Source organism: Epinephelus lanceolatus, chromosome 6, assembly GCF_041903045.1.
Source record: "Epinephelus lanceolatus isolate andai-2023 chromosome 6, ASM4190304v1, whole genome shotgun sequence".
NCBI classification, from domain to species: domain Eukaryota; kingdom Metazoa; phylum Chordata; class Actinopteri; order Perciformes; family Serranidae; genus Epinephelus; species Epinephelus lanceolatus.
In genome coordinates this window covers 12,996,157-13,014,404 of record NC_135739.1, presented here as the reverse complement: position 1 = coordinate 13,014,404, position 18,248 = coordinate 12,996,157, and positions in this window count along the sequence as shown.

The window sequence follows — 18,248 nt, the reverse complement described above, 5'->3', positions numbered from 1 at the left end:
AAAACAAGGCAGTTCTGGACTCGTCTGCGTTCGTGTAAGACTCAATGTGTTCTCCATTAAAAAAAGTTAGCACAGTGTGTTTTCACTGTTAGGTCATTGTCACATAAATTTTCTGTTTTTCTGGTATAATGTAATATCTTCTGGGAAATGTCGTGTTGTGTGAAACAGGAAGTACAAGGACTGGAGAACAGACAAAGGTCGTTGGCTGCAGGGTTAAAGTAACTCGGGTTAAGTAGCGTCAAAGCCTCCTCTCACTGAAAACCCCTTAAATCCTGACGAGGACAAACAACTCCCTGACACACACACATATGCATACCACACACACACACCCACACAAACAAAGAGTTTGCTGATGAGAGAGCCAGGGGTGACCCTGAAGGAGAAATGCTGATAATGATAAAAACAGTCCTTCCTCAACATAACTCTGGATAAACACACACAGAAACACACGTCTGCCACGCATATAAACAAAGTTGTCATCTGCACAACACACAAGTTGTACCCCATGTGTTTTAGGAACCAAAATCATGTTCTGAGAAACTTAGACACACATGTTCACTTCCCCCCGCTGCTCATCATCATCCCATCTCGCCGTCATTACCCCTAACCCCGACGCTCAAAGTAGTTTTTACCCAAATTTGCCTGTGTCCCTCATCTCATCTCCGCTCCCCTGGCAGCTGTGTCAACACCCACAGGCCTCTAGCCTAAAACAAACCATCCGCACAGCCATTGTACACCACGCCACTCCCCTCGCTACAGGAAGGCTGCGCTGACAACTCTATAAATGTTGGCAGTCAGTCCCTGAACAACATTGATTTTGTTCCAATCAATCCAGAGAGATTGCGACGCATGGTAAATGACAGTCTGTGCGCCATAGCATACATTTCAGCATTAATTGTTGCTGGGCAGATTCGGCAGGCCAAATAGTGGGTTGGTCCCGTGAGTGTTACGACATTAGGAAACATCAGTGGGCTGTCTGTTCGCTGGAGCTCTGTGGGAGGCCCAGCTGTCACCCATATCTCATCTCTGGGTGGACAAACTTGATCCCTGTCCAACAAAAATGGTCTTTACCATTATTCCAAACACTGCGTTCAGTAGTGATAAAGTATGAAACACCAAAAATATTTAAACTCTGATGTGAAAATAATAAACAAGGCAGATTTCCCTTCAGTTAGTTTTCTGTCAGTGCAATGTACAGCAATATTTCAACTCTTATTAACTCTCTTGCTGAGGCAGGCATTTTTTTCCCCCTTCTATGGGAAAGGCATGACCTGCCCTGCTCTCACGGGTGGATTATGGGACTCCGTAATGCCTCATGTTGCGTTTCTTTATAGTCATATTATGTCTCTTTATAATCATTTTGTGTATTTTTTTGGTTGCTTTGTGTCTCTTTGTGGTCGTTTTGCCCATTTTCTGGTCATTTTGAGTCTCTTCTTGGTCGATACGTTTCAATTTGAGTGGTATTTTGTAGCTGAGGGCCAGTGGGGCCCTGGGCTTGTGTCGGGTGGGCTCATTCAGTAATCCATTCGGTAATCCATCCATGTCTAGCCTGCCTCTAATTGGCCTGTGCTTGTTGCCCTTGTTGGCTCAGTTGGTTAGGTTTAGGCATGAGGAGTAAGATTGTTAAGGGTTTGGATACGGTCACACATAAGCCAAATTAACAATGGTGAATATTCGACGGCCGTTCACTTCCATTGAATGCAAGCGGACGGTTCAATAAAACATTCATTACCAATGGCAAAGCAAATGTGCATCTTTGCAACGCTTTGGACTTCAACTTTGATGTACTTTGACCTGTGATTTTGCCGCCTCAAACAGTAGCAATTAAGTATTTGTGGAGAACAGTTGCAGTGTCTAACTACATGATATTGTGTGATATTGGTCATGAAACATAAAAACTGCCCCACATGAGAGATGCCACCTAGCCAGCAGTGAGTCAGGAGACAGGCATGGACTGCTAGAAAATGGAAAATGTACCATTAACATCATTATTGTGGTGTTTATTAGCAAGCTAGCTAACATTAGCTGCAAGCTAGCTTACTGTGACTATCACATCAGGTACTGCCCACATTCAGCATGAATATCGTATGTGTGACTGTGCTCTGAGGGTAAGAATATCAGGGTCAGAGCAGGGTGAGTCATGCTTTAGCCATAGTCGGAAAAAATATTGCAGCGAGGAGACGATTAGTTTAGCTAGCAGAGTTTAGCATAAACATTGGAAAAGATAGCAGGTAGCGGGCCTGGTTCTGCCCAAACATAAAAAAATATTTACCTTAATTTTGGGGCTTTTTCAAGCAAGTAATGATATATGTGATTGCTTGCTATTAAATCAGCATATACAATATTTATTTTGGCCATCCCTTAAAGTCTCCATGCCAGTGTTGTCCTTTTGATGAAGAAGCACCATACAACGACAATATTACAAGGGTTCCACTTAGAGTGCCCCAGGAATGAGTCATAAAATCCAGAAATGAGTTAGCATTTTACCACTCCTGGTTCCCTTGTCTTGAAGTCAGTGGGTTTTTGGTTGGATGCCTGAAATAAGGTCTGTGGTTAACACAAGCTAAAGAGACTTTCACATGTTGTTCTGCAACCTAAAATACGTCAGTAAATACTCCAGTGGTGAATTTTGAAACTTTTATGTGTCATAAAAAAGGCAGATGCTAACAAGTGGCTAAATTGGGCTACAGAACTACATCGCACCGAACATGGCTTTACAGCCTCATTTTGGTAGGGATGCTCTACATCATGTAGTTTGTCTGTAGCCTAACGTTAGCTTTTACATCTGGCGATTGCATTTAGGCTTTAAAAACATAAAAGTGGTGCTATTCTGTGAAGATTAGATTGTTGAACAAAATAAGTATCATAAACCTTTGTTTGCCACAGAGCTTATTTTCAGCAATAATCCAAAATCAGGGTGACGCTAACCTCTGCATCGGCCTACAGAATCATCCCTGGAGCACTCTGTTTGCTCTTAAAGCTTAAGTCCACCCCTGTTCCCCAGTTCCCACTCTTTGCACCATGCTAAGCTAACCATATCCTGGCTGTAGCTTCATGTTTAACAAACAGATGAGCTGTATCAATCATCTCATTTCAATATATCTAATAAGCATATTTACCAAAATGTTAAAGTGTTCATTTGGGTTAAATGTTATTTTGGTCATTTCTCAGGAAGCACTGTTTCCTTCTCCATCTATGAGCTTTTGATTGCTAACATAAATTGATATTGCAGGCTCTTGCCAGAGGAGCGTATGTACGGTCAAGGAACTGCTGTGGATGTTATTCTAGCTGTCAGACTTTGTTTACCTTTCATTTGAACATTTTCCTGTCTCTCATTCCTAACTTTTGTATGTTTTCTCTTCGGCCCGCCTGTTGTTTGGTGTCATAACAAAGTGAGTTATATTCCCTCCTCCAATAGTTTTCTCATCCTCTCTCCTTATGGTTGATTTTGCTGTTTATGTTTCCACTCCATCATCCGTCTCCCCGTGGACAGGATAGGACAGAGATAGGACACAAGGCCTGCTATTCTACTCTGAGTGATGTGGGTTTGGGTGTGTTTGTGTGGTTTTGGCATGGGGCATGTTTCAGAAAGTATGTCAGGAGAGGTGTGAGCTCGCTGCGTGACGTCAGCAGCATATCTCTGCTGATGCAGGTCCGCCAGTTTGCGTCTTCTGTGAGCTGCATCGCTCTGTGTTTTATCTGCCTACATCTTTGTGGACACAGATTGTAAGAGGGGGTGGGGGTGGTGGTGGGGAGCCCTGTGCTGACAGCCAACCTGCTGCCTCCCGGCTGCAGGAAAATACTAATGTACCAGTGAGCAGGAACTCTGCCAGCACTCTCTTTCTCTCTGTGTCAGTCCATGTCTGATTGCTGGGAAAGACTTCTAGAGTTCTATGAGTTTTGCTGCCGGACCTGCCGCGGGCTTGGCTTAGGGCCCTGACAGGGATCAGAGTGGCATAGCAGCACTCACACTAGGTCGCAAACACACACACACACAAGTGCACACCCACCCACGTACAGACACAGTAGAGTAAATGTGCCTGGTAACAAAAGTGAATCATGTGTATGTTCCTCTCTCGCCCTCCTGGGAGGATTCTCTGTGATTGAGGTGGCGATGTGTAGTGCCATTGGCTATACAGGGGGACGCTGGACACTGGTCACAACATTCACACACACACATGAGCACATTTAGACCGAGTACAGACAACCTGAAGACAACCTGAACAGCCTTGGGCCAGCAGACTGCAGATTACGTCACACATGAGCGGCTGCCTGGCGAGACAAAGGGCACCGGGAGCAGATTTGACGTACTGCTCAGAGTCCAGTACGTAATCACAGACGACAGAGGAGCTGGTCGGGGATAATAAAGATAAACATTTGCTCTTCAGGTTATTTCCTCAGCCTTGTGCTAAATTTGGACCTGGTGACAGCCAAGCGGTGTCTCGCCCAACCTGACCAACCTGTGGCTCAGAGCCATTTCCTATTGGCTCTGACCTTTTCTCCTGCTCTGCTCTCTGACAGATATGATCATCTACACTTCATGCTGACACATAACCACAGAAAGCAGAGACAGAGAGAATGAGACTTTATTAATCACTGACCAATGATTGCACATGAATGAATGAAAAGCAGCAACAGAAAGCTGAGAGGGAGAAAGAGAGGGCGCAGACCTGAACAATGCTCTTTTGAGGTGACAGTTGTGTTGTAAAAGCAGCGGAGCAGAAAGAGAAGAGAGGTACTGTCCCCGTCGGTAAAGAGCACTCACTGCCCTTTGTGTTTGGTTTAGAAGAGGAGGAGTAACTGCTGACCACATCAACCACAGGCCTTTAACTCACGGTGCAAGCACTTTCTGCATGACCTTCACATTAAAGCGGCTTAAAACTGATGTCTAGAGTTCAGTAAAAGAAAAAAAAAAGAAAGAAAAGAAAAAGGTGGATGAGATTCGTACCTTTCAGAGTAAAAAAGCCTGACACAGGGGCAGCACCCTATTAGTGTACAATTCAGTAACCTTTCTTGCTAGTTTTCCACCTCCTCCAATTGTACTTTTAACTTTCAACCTTGAGAATGTACCTTTACAGGAGCAGTGAGAGGGATTGAGCGGCATCTAGATGAGACAATTGCGGATTGAAACTAGCTGAAACTCTCCCGTGTGTCAAGCATGGACTCTTGGTTAGAATTCCTTCAGTGTTCACTGTTTAGGAGATTTTAACCAGGAGCCGAATTATCAGCAGAGGTCTCTTCTTCTCTTAAAGAGACCAGGGCCCAGTTGTTTGGAAGATTGAAGATCGGATTGGATCAAGTGTTTAAAACTGATTTAGATCATGTAATCCAGTCTTGGTTCAGATCTGGATCCAGTAGAAAAAACAGACAGGGGGCTTGAGGGTGTATTTTAAGAGTAAAATGAAATAAAAAATTAAAATTTGTCAAATATATGTACATTTATTCATATATTACACTTGGTTTAACTGTTGCAATGATAAAATAGATAAGGTAGACATAAAGCTACCTATCATGCCCTCTAGTACTGTAAAGTAAAAAACAAATCAAGGATTTTGTCCCTAAAAATAATCCCACAAATAGTCGTCAGTCTCACTTTATATTAATTACAATGACACAGTTAAAAGTAGTCTCTAACAATCGCCTCCCTCGTGCTGTTTTCTGTCTCTTCAATAAAAAACCGTCAAAGCGTCCATGTGCCAAGAATGGAGCAGGGCCAGATCACGAAAGTCCCCCTAAGATGGACACCACCAGGCAAAAGAAAACCAAAAGGCCCAAAACCACCTGGCGCAGAACTGTGACACTGGAATCGGAAAAGATGAACCTGTCATGGGGAGAGACGCAACATGCTGCCAAGGATTGACTGCAATGGAAAGAGCTAACTGAAGCCTTATGTCCCATATGGGATGAAGAGAAATAAGTAAGTAAGTAAAGTGACCCAACACTGGCTATTCTACATGTTGTTCTTCACATAGCTTGTAGGTTGTGCAGCCCAATGTAGAGCACTGGTTATCCAGATTTGGTTATCTTTAAGGTTTGTATCTGGATCAGGGTTATCCAATCCGTCCAATGCTGCTTTAAAAAAATGGCACAAAAGAAAGATGGATTAGCAGATCCTTGATAGCTGTTATGATAGCTTTATTGATCTTCGTCTTGTAAATATGGGTGTGGTTTAGGCAGGGTCACATTTAGGGGGTGTGGCACTGACTCATTAGTTGCTATTAGCTGCACCTAGGACGAGAGCTGGAGAGGCCTATGAGCTGAACGGGCACCCCAAGAGGAAGACGCCAAAGGCAAGACATTCTGAAGACACAAAGAGGCAAAGAAAGCATTTGACATGTCTTAAAATACGCCTTTACTGTGTGTAAGTGACTGGTCCGACATAAGGGTATCTGAGGGGTGTCCAGCAGATTCACCAGGTCCGAGCAAGTGGGTCGCGAGGAGCAAGAGCGGTGGCCTGGCGGTGAGTCAACCTGACACAATCCCCAGATACCCAGGGATGTCCAGGTACATTTCTCACATCTAATGCAATATGTAGGGAGAGGCACTAAGCTAAGCCTTAGCTAATTAGGTTTCACGAGCCTGGTTTAGCATAGCAGCATAACAATAGCAAAATATGAAATTTCCAAATCTGGGCATCACATACAGAAAAAATAAAATAATCTGGAACATTCTGATCTAAATTAATTTTGTTTTAAACAACTGGGCCCGGGTGATAAAACCAATAAAAACACTGAATAAAGCAATAACAAATCAGTGTTACTCCGACTCTGTTTGGCTCGTGGCAAAGCAGCACCTGCTAATGTGTGCTCACCTTTTTTCTCTGACAACTTAAGATCCAGACGTTCAGGAGGTTTGTATCAGGAGCCGAATTATCCGCAGAGGTCTCTTCGTCTCCAAAACAAGCAGACTGGGTGATTTAAACAGGTAAAAACACTGAATAAAGCAGTTTCACGTTAAAAATCTGTGTTTTTCCAATGCTGTTTGGCTTGCTGTGGAGGGGCTGCTAACTATAGTGGCCGATGCAAATGCGGCAGTGCAAGTGGCCCTATCTAGAGCCAGTGTGGTTTGTCCTTTCTGAGCTGCTGTAGAAACATGGCAGTGCACCATGGCAGACTCTGTGGATGAGGACCTGCTCCCTATGTAGATATACGGCTCATTCTACGGTAAAGAAAACACGACTGTTCCTATTTTCAGGTGATTTTGCACCAAAGAAAACATACCTATCATATTATACTCCATTTCTGCCCATATATCCCTCTAAATCCTACACGCTGGACCTTTAAACAATAGTGCACACAATAAGAAATGCTTAGAAAATGTGAGTTCTACCATTATGTTTTTGTATTGTCACCTTTTCCTCCAGATTTGTGAGACACAGTAGACAGACCAACTATAAGGAACTGCTTGTGCCACAACGAGGACACCATCCTGCCCCACATTAAAATGTATTAGGCTGTCTGGGCTCTCCAGCACTGCACTGTTCCTTTCCAAGGAGGTTTAACATAGTGCTGGCTTTGACAGGGCTGCCTCTTCTCACCACTGACTGTGTGCATTTACTAAACAGTGGCCTGGGACTGATTACCTCCCCTCCCTCCTCCCCAGCTGTCTCTGTATATGTCTGCCGATGTTGTTTAGAGCCGTACAGACCACTTCAAATTGTCCTCAGTGTGGAATGGAAACGCCGGCAATCAGGGGGAGTGCTGCAGTGCATTCTTACATGTCACTTTTTAGCAAAACACACAAGCAGAGCTCTTATTCTGTGTCTCCGCGTGGAGTTTGCAGTGTGGGCAGAGGGTGATGAATACAATGGAGAGAAAATAGAGGAGAGGAGCGAGGGGGAGTGGGGATGGAGGAGAGTGCGTGGGTGAGCAGATAGGACTGGAGATGAGGGGGAGGGGGGCAGGTTAAGTTGGTGCCTACACAGGGCTCTATCCCACAGGCTCTCTCCTGTCTCCCACGCCTGGCCCCTCTAACCTGGCCTAGCTTCTGTTTAATGTCTGGCTCTGTCACACCTCGGCCCACTCCCTAGAGATCTGCACGTCTGTGGAGTAAAGTACATTTCAAACTAGTTCTCCAAAGGAGAAAAACACACTGGAGAAGCCTTCAGCGTGGATTCTTTATTTCTTTTTTTTTGGCCTTTCATCTCTCAGGCAGCTTCTGCTCAGCTCCATCTTTGGCTCGTTTATCTTGTTGCTCTTAAGCTCTTTTTTTTGTTTTTACTTCTGCAGTACTTTTATTTGCTAATATCATTTTGGCTCAGCTCGTTCAATCATCCAACATCTAGCATGTTCCATCACAATACTCACAAATGTTCCTGGTCTTTTAATTGACTTTAACTGAATGTGAATGAATGTGAGGTTGTGTGTACAGTGGTGGGAAGGTTCACCTTGTTTCATCACTGAGTATGGGCGTATTAATTGTCAGTATTTATGTGCCTTTATTCACCGTCACAGAGAGTGGGGGTCGTCGTGAGCAGAAGGTTTGCAGTGAAAATGGTTTTGTCAGGTGTGTGATAGTGAAAAGGAGCAGACCAAGAGCTTTTTCCAACTTTCTTCATGTTATATTCACTGCCAGCATCTGAAACTTCAAATAGTTCTTGGTGTCTCCATGCGGTAAGCTAGCCTGCATCGCGACCAACTTTAAATCCACCTTATTGTAGCAATGTGATGCTTTACTGATGTAACAACAAACACGTGGCTCTCCTTTAGTCTCCATGTGGCTGAGGATGATGGGGAGAGGGGTTGTGAGCTCAGGGGCAGTCTGTCACACTCATTCGGATTTGTTCCAGAGCATCACATGAGCTCAGACACACCACCACACTAAAATGCATATTGTTACAACACAGTGTTAAAACCTTGAGACAAGTGTCCTGACTGAAATAGCAAATTGGGGTATAAAGTTAAACATAAAAAGTGCTGGCATCAGCACATTTAGGAAAAGTTGCAGGTTGCAATTGGACATGACCAGTCAGTTGGTGGCCAAACAGTAGTGACTACAAAGAGTGAAGCAGCTGATGCTAACCTTACTGCTCATTATGTGGATGTACAATTTATGCTAACAGTTCAAGTTAAAGGGAAATTTCGGTTTATTTCAACCTGTCTCCTATCTGACAGGACATTTATCCTAACGATATGAGGCGGTCTTTGTGGAAAAAAAGCTTGTTTAGAGGACTAACTTTGCACATGAAGTATGCCCGTTCACTTACGTTTTAACAGGTCTGACGCTACTATGCGCCCCGGCTGTATCTAGGCTAACGGCTAACATGCTAACTATTATTTTTATGTCACGATTCACTTGAAACAAATTTAGGACGATAGGAGACAGGTTGAAATAAACCGAAATTTCCCTTTAAAGGGGCAGTTCCTCCCAAAATGAAAATCTTACTTGTTTTAAACAGTTTCATGTATGAACTACTTCTTTCTACTGAACTACACCCAGCAACACGCAGAAGGAAGTGTGCATCTATGAATGAGAGGCTCATGCTCATGACAGCCCAAGATGTCAACATTAACAACACCCTGCTCGGCTAAACTATAACGTTAGCTAGCTCACTGGTGCTAGGTGAGCCAGCCACAGATGCGCGCTTCCTTCCGCGCCATGATATGGTTGACAGGTGTAGTTTGGATCTAAGAAAATAGTTCCTACATAAATCTGCTCACAGCAAGGTGAGTAGTGAACACATTCTCACTCCGACCTTGACACATATCAACATTTGGTCATGGACTTTACACATCCAGATATGAAAGGTACCCACAGTGTTCTGGGACACCGTTTCAAGTTCTGCCTTTTACATGCATTGTCTTCTTTCAAAATACACTACCGTTTTCACAGGAAATTTACCGTTAACATACAGTCTCTTTCAACATAAACGCACTACGTCAGTACAACACCAAGAATTGTCATTTATTTCCATCAGCAACTAACGCACGTGATTGGGTTTAGGCAATAAAAACACATAGTTAGGTTTAGGAAAAAAAGAACAGGGTTTGGCTTTAGAATCTTACGGGACACAAACACCGCTCTCCTGGGTCAAAGTCTGTGTTGGACCCATTCACCACCACTCCACCTGACGCCACTGAGCGGCCAAAAACTATATCAGCGACCGGCCGTGTACCATGCTGACAGCTTTTTTTCGTCACTGTCTGACGCTGCACGTCACCGCCCAAGCACCAGATTTTGAGGACTTCGGAGTGAGACCGGGTTGGAGCAGTTGTGGATTAGCTTGAGTAACCAGGTCATGATTTCTGGCATTACTGTTGAGTTTTTTTAAATGTATTTTTTGGCACTTTGAGCACCACAAGCTGAGTGCCATCTAGTTCCATTATATACAAGAGAAGGCAGACACCTCTACGGCCGATATCTCCAACACTCTGTAGCTCAGACCAGAACAGTCTAGATTTTTAAATAGCGCTACAGGTCAGAGGAAGAATATTTATTTTTGATTTTGAAGTATTGCAAATAAAGAAAACAGAGGCAGTAAGGTTGCACATTTACTTTAGTTGTAACATAGAAACAGTTTCTTTGTTCCTCCCCTAATCGTTTTACTTTCTCACGACTGCTAACTAAAAACCTTCATGCTAGGAAGGTCACCATTTTAAGGTGTTTTCTTTGCACTTCCAGTAATCAGAGTCTAAGGTGTTTCTAATATACCTTATCATGCATTTAAACACACTCAGTGTGTAGCTCTGAAATACTTCCTCGTGGCGAATTCTTGCCGACACAGTTGAGCCTGAACAGGATTTTCTGTCTGAATGGCAGCTTCCCTCCTCGTTGCTCATCATTTCCTCGTGTTGGCCAGGAAACAGGTAATACTTTATCAACTGCTGGTCTACATAATCACTGAGATATTCAAATCCACATGAGGGCTGGATGAGCAGATTAATAGTATTGACAAATCCTAATTAGCGTCATGCTGAATCAAATGATTAACGTGAACAGTTGTTAAGGAGGCAGTGTGTGTCTAAATACACCCAGAGGCTAGATAATACAGTAATAGCCTATGACTCACACTAGCACTGTTTTAATGAGAAATAGACAGAAAAAGATTGAGAGAGAAAGAAAGAGAGAATGACAGGGAAACAGAGAAAGTAAGAAAATGGGGGGAAAGGGAAGAAGACAGTGTTTTGTATCGCTACTGTTGTCTGCCTGCCTTCCTGCCTGGCTCCCCGCAATGTTTTTACACCTCGAGTTTTAAGCAGCGATGGGATTAGTTTGTAGGATTGTTGGCTTGCATTGTGTGCTGAGAGGATAGGCAGTGAAATCCCTTTTTCAGCCACCGCTACTTATCCTTGTCCCTGTGTTGTCTCTTTCAAACAGAAGCGCCTCGCTCTACATGCATGTAATCTAGGTGACAAGAAAGAATGAAAAGAGAATTGAATGTGTATGAAGGGAGTGAAAATGGGACAGCTGACAGGGAGAAGAATGCAGCGAGGTGAGAGGAATAGAGTCGGGAGGAAAGAGGGTAGGAGTGTGGCTGACTCTGTGGCACCGAGGTAGCCCCCGTTTTTCTTTTTCCCCCATATAAAAACGGGGTGCAGGCCCACAACACGAGCAGAGTGCATTTATGTCTGACATCAGCATGTGAATAATTCATCCTCAACTTCATGCCTGAATTATTGATGTCTCAAAGAATACAGAAACAGGCAGGAGAAAACAGCATTCTGGAGGGAGGGAGCATGATGCAAGACGGAGAAAAGAATTATGATTTCATCATTATTTACAGTTTCATTCCAGAGTGAGTTATTCACAAATTGAAAAATGTGACATTTAATCAGATAAAGAATGACTGCTGCCATGGAAATAAAACATGTGGTTTAATATATTGTGTTATTAGCCGGCTCTAATTTGCAAAACATTTTAGACAATAAAAACACAAACGTGTGGCTCACACTGGAGACGCTGTGTGTGTGTGTGTGTGTGTGTGTGTGTGTGAGAAAGCAGAATGATATGGTTGCCCTGGTTCAGTAGACACAAGCTGTTTTTCATACTGCATACTAATATTATGCTGTATTATTATAGTATTGCACTGTTTTTATCCACGTTAGCAGCATAGCTCTGTGGCACTTTGGCCCAGACTGGAATAAAACAACAGCTATTTGACAGATTGCCATGAAATAAAGACGTTCAGTCACCATAAAGTGCCACCATAAAGTTGACCTTTGTGGCTCTGCGTAGGCTAAAATGCTTTAAAACCAGAGAATGGATTGGTTGATTTGGTATAGATATTCCTACCTTAACCTTTCATCTAGTATCTAATTTCAATTTTGACTTTTGTACTTTGTATCTGGTGCAAATTATGTTGCATGCTGCATGCTAACACGCTAAACTAAGATAGTGAACATGATAAACTTTGTATCCTTTAAACATCAGCCAGTTAGCATTGTCATTACGAACATGTGGGCTGATATTAGCATTTTAGCAGCGCAGGGCAGCCCCATAGAGCTTCATGTTGACTCATTTGCTGTGTCTTCATTCGGCTATTTCCATAACTTCCCTGTAGTACATTGTGTATACTAACTTGTGTAGTGCAGAATTTGACAGGGTTGTGTTGCCTCAAATCGAAAACAGCTGCTGTGCACTCAAAAGAAATGAGGATCACAACATTTGACCAGTTCTTCCTCTTCTTTGTTCAATACTAACTGCAACCAGACGGAGCATTACCACCAACAATTGACCGCGAAAAATATCTGCCAGCTTCTTAGCTTGTTCACCCAAGACACTGTAGCCGCTGCAGCTGCCATAGCTGCAATTTTTACAAGTTGGTGGTCTCTTCTTTTCTGCCAAGTAGCCAAGATTGCATGCGACAAGTGTGAGAGGTGTCCAGCTTTCTGTGCTCAACTTTTTCACCATTATGTGTACATTGTTCAGGTACTCATAGTGCGCTGCGTTTTGCCATACTTGACAGTGTGAATGCACGCATGCACTTGTGCACTCATGGGGGTGGCAGTAGGTACATCCATAGGGACTTGGCTTGGGGACCGGAGTGTCGCCAGCTCAGGTCCCTGCTTGGATCAAGCATGGAGTGTGCACTGGTAGCTGCAGAGGTGCCAGTTCACCTCCTGGGCACTACAGAGCAAGGCACTGAACCCCCAACTGCTCAGGGCGCCTGTCCAATGCAGCCCCTTTCTCTGACACCTCTCCATTTACTGCATGTATAGGTCCTGTTTGTGCATGTGTGTGTATTTCAGGCCTGTGTGTATATGACAACAGAGTGAAAGAAACTAAAATTCCCCTCAGGGAGTGATAAAGTATATCTTCTTCTTCTTCTTCTTCTTCATAAGCAAGTGTAAGTACGGGAGAATGCAGCATTGTCTCGTTCGAGTTAGTAGGCCTAGCTACACCTATGGACATCGTTGAAACTGTGACTTTGGCTCCATAAACTTCACAAAGAGAAAATATTTTTTGCAGTAGCTTATACTTACTTTTTGTTTTTAGAGATCTTCCTGCAGCTGTTACACTATTCATTCACTGCTTATCCTGTTGGGGGTCGCGGGGTGGCTGGAGCCTATCCCAGCTGACATTGGGTGAGAGGCAGGGTACACCCTGCACAGGTCGCCAGACTATCACAGGGCTGACACATTCACATTCACAATTGCAGACAATTTAGAGTCACCAATTAACTTGCGTGTCTTTGGACTGTGGGAGGAAGCTGGAGTACCCAGAGAAAACCCACACTGACACAGGGAGAACATGCAAACTCAGCACAGAAGGGTTCAAACCCCCCACCCGCAACCCTCTTGCTGTGAGGCGACGATGCTAACCCCTGCACCACCGTGCCGCTGCTATTGTACCAGCATAGCCAATTTATTCTTTTGATATTCTAAAGATCCTCCGTTTGCGAATTGCATTGTGGGAAAATAACATACATTAATAGCACACTCAGGAATCAGTATGATTTAGTATGCATGTTCTCATGTTAAACACACATGAACACACTGCATCCTAAAAAACTGCTTGAAATGAGTATGTTGTAGCCTATAAAACCAGGACACAATAACAGAAATAAAGAGTATCTGTGCTGGCTGGCTGGCTGGCTGGATGGATGGATGGCTGGATGGATGGATGGATGGATGGATGGATATATGGATGGAAGGATGGATGGAAGGATGGATGGAGGGATGGACTGATAAGAATAAATGACTGAGATCTACTAAAAGCCAGATATTCTCATAACAGAATGGAACAAAGAGACCTCCCATCTCTCTGTCTCTCTCTGTCTTTTGTTAACTTTGTTATCCCCCTTGTGCAGCACCCAGAATGATAGGCTACTTGTGTGTGCTTACGTACATCTTTCTGTGGGTGTAACTGTTCGTACATGTGTGTGTGTGTGTGTGTCTGTGTGTCTGTGTATGTGGTGGCTGTGCTGCCTGCTCAGAGAGGCACAGGGCCCAGACACTTGGAATCATTTAGTGAGAATTTCGAGTGTGGGAGGAGAGGAATGTGCGCCCAGATAAAAGAAAGAAAAGTGAAAGAAAAATATAGCAAAGAGAGGGGGTGGAGAGTGCGAGAGATAGACACAGATATAGACAGAGGGAGAGGGCAGGCAGGGAGAGTGTGGCAGGTGAGGAAGAGGTGGTGGGAAGATAGAGAGGGGGGGATGTGCCACCTGAGAGAGAGAGAAATTTGGAGTGGAGGAAGACAAGCTCGAGTCGAAGACGGGGGTGAAAAGGAGGGCGCGGGGAGGGAAACAAAACGGAGGGAAGGGTAGGCAGAGCGCAGAAGACAGAGATCTGGAGCAAATGACAGACAGTGGGAGCAGCAGGCAAAGAATAGAAGAAAAAGGCTTGGGAAAAAAAAAAAGTACAAGCTGCCCACTCCTTACCTACTGTTCTCCATTAAGCTGATTTTTTCAAATGGCTCTTGCAGGTCTCGCTTAGGGGGAACATCTATTCCTATCACAATGCTGCCTACACACACCGCGCAGTGACAGGCAGAGCGGGAGAGAAAGAAAAGAGGGGGGCCACAAGTATAAATGAACGATGATTTAAAAAAAAGAATAGTGGAAAAGGAAAGGAGGGGGGGGATGTCCACATGTGCGACTGAAGGTACAAAACAAAGGTGCATGTTATATAGCTTTTATTATTAATAATAGAGAAGAAAGAATCTGCTGGAAGCTTGTTTTTTTACTGCAGAGCCGTCTTCAGTGACTCAGTGGCGAAAAAAAAAATCAAACACTCTCCCCTTTTAGTTTCTAATCTCTCTCCAAATAACCACTTCTTTTTTTTAAATCCAGTGTGTTCTTTTTGAATATCCATATATACAAACTGTTGTAACCTCTGTATATCTGTCTTTATTTTTTTGTTGTTCACAAATACACCCTCCCACATTCCCTCCTCGGGCTTCCGGTCTCTCTTCCCTTCCCTGGTCTGTGCCAAAGCTAACAGCCTTGTGTGTGAGCATCCCTAACAGTTGCGTGTGTGAGAGTTGACATGTGTCTGTAGGTGTGTGTTTGGGTGTGTGAACGCTTGTGTGTCTGCAGGAGAGCCAGAGAATTCCCATGGAATGACTTCCCGGCTTCTCCGAGGGAGTTTGGACTGGAGGACGGATGCCAAAATTTCTCTCTAAATCACCTCCGATCAGAGCGTAACTGAAATTATAGAAACTCGGAGCCTCCAACCAAACTAAACTCTGAAGTCAGACTTTCTGATATGGTTTCTTTTACAGAGATAAGAGATGAAGCCTGGTTGCGAGAGATGCATTTTTTGAAGCTCTGCCTTGATGCAGGTTCAAAAGGCAAAGGATTTGATGAAAAGTGTCTATCCGTGCAAATCCGCCACTGGCCTCCTGACCCAGCTGATGAGCTATGTAGTTTAATTGGAAAGAGTATACACTGAAAACAACTGAAAATCAGCAACCATTGTTCACTATTGACAAGCACCAATCCCTCGCTAGGCCCCTGCCTGCAGGTCAAGATGATTGCCATCCAAAATCAATCCCTGGGACTAACGTGTGCATCTGTACGGCCATTCCTCTATCTTCAAGGGACTAATATGCGCAGGCTACGAATTAAAAAATTTAATGACGAATCAGAGTTCCATTGATGGACGTGAGGCGCTATTGACCAGCCGGGGTCACAGAATGAACTGGGCCAAGCTGACCCTCATGGCTCCTGGCAACAAGGCGGGCACATTCAATCTCACTTGACCCACTCAGCTTTGACCTTCGACCCCTGACAATGCTGCCCCTGTGTGAACTCTCACCTCCGGGGATCAATAGCTCTTGACCATCGCTTCAGGCCTTTGGCCAGAGCGCTGAGGGCGATGGAGGTAATGCACAGGGCGGTGGAAGTGGGGTGCAAGCTGGTAGAAGCAGCTGACCTCAGAGGGCAGGGCCAGTGACCAATGATGATGTGGGAGATTTATAGTGAAATTGGATCTGATGCGGGGAGAGGGGCGTTGGAATGTATATGGAGATGTAAATTTAGAATCAAAGCACAGCAATTTAATCCTTCTTTTAAAGTCAGCATTGAAATTTCAGAACACAGACTTCAAAAACCGCCCAACTAAAAACTCGAACTCAGTAAGAGCAATCTTTTCAAGCTCCCCCAATCTATTTATGTCATACATGGATGCCTCGCTCCACACTTCAAACCAGGTTTCCACATTTTGATCCTTAGTTATTGTGGTTTTGTTGTGTAGTTTAAAAAGTCAGATCACTAATCCTCTTATGCTAGAATGGTGCAGCAGCGCAGCATCTGAAAGTTGAGCTGCCCTGCGTTCTAATCAGCAAGGTAAGGTTCTTTGATCTCCAGTTGAAAAAGCTTCCTCAGTTTCTGCTATGGAGATGATACTGTGCAGGGTGGCGGCTTTATGGTCTAAAACCCTTCTAGCGTTTGCTTTGCTGTTGCCACACACTCTGGTATTAGGCTACTTACAAAAACAGCCATTTCAATCCTTATTCCCATGTGACAATTTCCAGCGTTCTAACGTTCGGCTTGAACCTCTGTATTTCAACACACATAGGATCACACTGGCAAACTGCACATGCTAATAAATACATAGTGGGTCTCAGTGGGTGTCAAAGAGATATGCTGAGGGTGTTATAACAGCAGTGAGTCATCAGCAACAGAACACAACAGAACACTGAATGCAGTCTGTGAATACATTTTGTCCGTAAAAGTGTGCTAGACAAGATGAGAAAGAGGCAGATTAACTCATCAAGTGTACTGCAGGTGACGTGTTGTACACTTACAGCGAGAATATGAGCAGAAGCTCAGGAAAAACAGGTTTGAACTCAAAAGCACGACTCTTAGGACAGGTTGGGAAAATAGAAAGTTTAAGTTTATTCAAGGTTGAAAACAGGCAGTGAATGAATGGAGGTTGGTTGTATAGGCTAGTGGGCTGATGGGAAATGGTCCAAAATCCAACTCGGATATCTTACAGAAAACACAGACTAGTGCAGAAACACTGTGTTACACAACACAGCAGACATTTTTGGAATACACTCCAGTGCCTGAAGATGAGATAACAATGTCTGTTACACAATAGAAGCTTTTAAAGGACAATAAAAACTGATTAAAATGCTACTAATTAGCAAAAAGCTACCTGTCGCCAATATGTCCAGCACACCATTATATCCTCATATAATGGTTTGTATTATATTAACTCACAATAACTTAAATCTGGTACTCTGTTACAAACAAACCACAACAAAAGTAACCCTTCAGACATGGTACCTAGACCCTAGGTCCGTTTAGTGTTTCCACTGCAAACAGTACTCTTAAATGTGGGCAGGGTTGTTGTCAGTCACTGCTACGTCTACGACTTGCCGTATTTCCTCATTAGCACTGACATAGATGGAAGTCTGCACCTCGTTTATCGTCCAGAGAATGAGGCTGCATGCCTTTCATTTTATAGTTACAGTTTACTAATATATGTGAAACTCTCCACAGTATGAACAGTGGTTACATGAGCTTCAAAACCAGCCACAACTTAGCCATGAGCAGAGTGACCGTCTGCTATTGACCAATCAACAGACTGCAGTGTTCACAGCTCCACCCTTTAGTACCAGATCTGTGTGCTAGGTACCCCAATAGGGGGGACCAAAAATGGGGACGGTAGGGAACGGTTCAATTGGTACCATCCACAACTTTTCACAGTGGAAATGGAAAAAATGCATACTGAACTGTACCATACCGTACCACTCGGTGGAAGCGGGGCTTTATAGACAACTCCTCATTTCAACCTTATGAATCAGCTGTTTCTCGTCCATTGTGGTGCTTCCAACGTGAGCATCAGGAGCATCTGACA